The sequence below is a fragment of the Mastomys coucha genome, unplaced genomic scaffold (assembly GCF_008632895.1).
Source record: "Mastomys coucha isolate ucsf_1 unplaced genomic scaffold, UCSF_Mcou_1 pScaffold1, whole genome shotgun sequence".
Taxonomy (NCBI): Eukaryota; Metazoa; Chordata; class Mammalia; order Rodentia; family Muridae; genus Mastomys; species Mastomys coucha.
In genome coordinates, this window is record NW_022196891.1 from 71,309,405 (window position 1) to 71,312,993 (window position 3,589).

The 3,589-nt window shown below is 40.6% G+C and overlaps 1 pseudogene; it reads left to right on the top strand.

Annotated features, from left to right (window-relative positions):
* The first annotated feature begins 377 nt into the window (after positions 1 to 377).
* Positions 378 to 1,145, top strand: LOC116096927 (annotated as a pseudogene).
* Positions 1,146 to 3,589: the final 2,444 nt, after the last annotated feature.

Below are 3,589 nucleotides of genomic sequence, written 5' to 3' on the forward strand. Positions count from 1 at the left end.
TGGGGGCATTTAACTAAGAAGGATAGGAGGAGAAGAATGAGAATTAAACTATTTTTATTTTGTTAGTTTGTTTGATTTAGCAAAGCAGAAAGGAAAAAATCCTAGGCCCGGGACTCTGCTTCGATATCTCCAAATGTTGTTTTGTAAATTAAGGAACTAGAACTCTATTTGGACACTCTTACCAACAGATATTGCACAAATCACTTCTGATTTCTAGTACTCAATTCCTCTTTCATAAACTAGATGAAATGGATTGGATAAGCCGGACATCATTTCTTGGGTTTTGTGTTCTATTCCATGAGCTCTGGAAAAATATTTCAAAAGGTGAATTTCCAAAGCTGCTTATTTACTGCCTTCTTCTCTCATTCTCAGGAATCATGGATCATGTCAACTACACCTGGACCCAGACTTCCACACTTCTTGGTTTCATTACATCTGGTACCCTGCAACATCTTAGGACCTTGTACATCTATCTCCTCACACTGGCGGGGAACCTGTTCATCATTGTCTTGGTTCAGGCGTATTCAGGGTTGTCCACTCCCATGTTCTTCTTTATCAGTGTCCTCTCCTTCCTGGAAATCTGATATGTCAGCACCTCAGTGGCCACCTTGCTGCATACCCTGCTCCATAGGCATTCACCCATTCCCTCAGCTGCATGCTTCATCCAGCTGTATGTCTTCCATTCCTTGGGCATGACAGAGTGCTACCTGTTAGGTGTCATGGCTCTGGATCGCTACCTTGCTATCTGTCGCCTACTGCACTACCATGCACTCATGAGCAAACAGGTACAGAAACAGTTAGTTGCTGTTACATGAGTGGCTGGCTTTTCAGCTGCCCTGGTGCCTGCAGGTCTCACTGCCTCTTTACCCTATTGTTTGAAAGAGGTAGCCCATTACTTTTGTGACCTGGAACCTGTAATGCAGTTGGCATGTGTGGACACTAGCTGGCATGCTCAAGTTTATATTACAGTGATTGGTATTATCATTACATGTAATCTTGTTTTCATCTTGGGGCTCTATGGAGGTATTGTGAGAGCTGTACTGAGGCTGCCTTTGGCTGCTAGCTGTGCCAAAGCCTTTTCCACATGTTCCTCCCATATAACCGTAGTGACATTGTTCTTTGGTTCTGCCTTCAAGTTAACATAAAGTTAATGAAATATACAAGAAGAGAGATAACAAAATCTAAACCTCAATATAAATTAAAGACTTTGAAAAAGTGACCAAAATTTACAAAATGAACTGTAGTGGAGGAAGGATATCAAATGAAAATATCAAGTATAAATGGACAATGAACTTTCCCAAATATAAACACATAGAAAAGATCCTTTAAAATATTTATTAAGTATATTGGGTGTATACTTGCCAGATAGAGTACTAGGTAATGTAGATATAGAATTCAATAGACACACAACTGTAGCTGTCTAGCAGCCATGGAGAACTGGGTGCACCTGAATAGGAGGCTGGGGATGAAATAAGACAGGCAGGCAAGAGAAGAATGAAGCCAAGATAAAGATTTCTCAAAGTTTAATTTTCAGCTCTGCCTGTATATATAGGGGAAAACCTCAAAGACCCATCCTTTGTTTCATCTGGATTTTGTTGCTTTGTTTTGGCTGGAAAATGTTGCAAAACAAGCTCAGCAGGTGTTTAGCTAGCTCCTCAATGCTCCATAGGAAATGCAAAGGTGACAAGGCCAGGCAGTGACTCCAGCCAGATTATAAAACCACCACTGGACGTTTGTTTAGCCTATTCAAGGCTGGGGGAAGGGCATAATTCCCCCTTTTTTAAAGATGAGCTGGGCAGGGACACAAGATTTACATGTACCCCATGATCCTGTCTAGGAAATATGGTGGCTAAGCGAAATCTGGTGGTTTCTGTCTTAGGTCTGGGTCTATATTGCTCCTTCTTACCCATCTTGGAGAACAAGTACAACTTGTTGGTATTTGTTTGGACAAACACGGCATTTTAGTCTTTGCTTAGACACAACATGGCCTTTTGGTGCTTGTTTCTGTCTTAGGTCGACACGAGCTCAAGAACGCCAGTTGCTCGTCTCTGACCACCAACCTTTATAAACACAACTTTGCCCTGACCACCAGCCTATGTAAGCACATCTTTTTCCCATTTAGACCAAAGCCAAGCACGACATATGAATATGCACTCAATGCAATTCTTTATAGGGATGAATAACTGCCATGGTGAAGATCTGAGCTTGCTGAAAGTGATCCTGTGTAAAGGCAACCAATCTGTTTAAGATACAAAGTCAAAGGTTAGAAGTAACAAGATTAAAGTTGTCTGCAGGAATGTCCCAGGTATTCAATTAGGCTGCTAATTAGCAAAGATCAGACACAAAGTCTGGCCACCAGGAGGGTGGCTTGGAAAATTGATAGAATACACTTGCTCTCCAGTAGGAGTAGAAACTACACTCCAAGTTAACTCAGCTGGCTGCTAAGGAATTTTAGCCATCTTCATCATTGGTATCTCTGATATTGGACTGATTTCTAGACCAGTCCATGATTGAGTCAAAATAACTGGCCACATTAAAGGAAAGAGAAGAGTCATTATAACTTCTCCTTTTGATTAATTTTTCTAAGTCAGTCTCCACAGTCTCCATGTTCTCTGTCCCACAAGGTCTAAAAGCTTGAAGCAAGGCAACTTGTCCAATCTGGGATATAGGCAAGCAAAGGTGGGTCAGGAACATATGTCTGGTAGAGCCTTCCTGTCACCATTGTCAGGGCACTCAGCAAGCTCACAGGTCAGCATCATCCTTTGTCCCAGCATCAGCATATCACACCAATCACTCTGGCAGCTAGCGTATTTCTGCAGCATCCTGCGGGAAAAACACAAACATGCCCTCTTCCCCATATTACATGCCTGATTAGGATCATGCTAGATGCCAGTAAGTGGATCCTTCCATTTCACCTAGACACAAGTATGCCTGTTTGCCATAGATACTCAGCAGAGAGTTCCTTGGCATCCAAAATTTAAAATTTAAAATCAAAAGAACATGATTTAAATAATTTGTGGTGAATGCATTTATAATTCTCCCATTTTTGTTTTTTAAAGAAGATATTATTTTAAAGTTCCACAATACCTTCCCTTGAGAATTATAAAGAATTCCAGTAATATGGGTAATATTAAATGGTCTACAAAACATCTCAAGTGCTTGACTGTAGCATCTTTTGGGTATATGCCCAGGAGTGATATAGCTGGGTCCTCAGGTAATACTATGTCCAATTTTTCTGAGGAATTGCCAGACTGATTCTCAGAGTGGTTGTACCAGATTGCAATTCTACCAAAAATGGAGGAGTGTTCCTATTTCTCCACATCCTCACCAGGATTTGTTGTCAACTGAGTTTTTTATCTTAGCCATTCTGAATGGTGTGAGGTGGAATCTCAGGGTTGTTTTGATTTGCATTTCCTTGATGACTAAGGATGTTGAATATTTCTTTGTTTCTCATCCATTCGATACTCCTCAGTTGAGAATTTTTTGTTAAGCTCTATACCCCATTTTTAAATAGGGTTATTTGATTCTCTGGAGTCTAACTTCTTGAGTTCTTTGTATATATTGGATATTAGCCTTCTATCCGATGTAT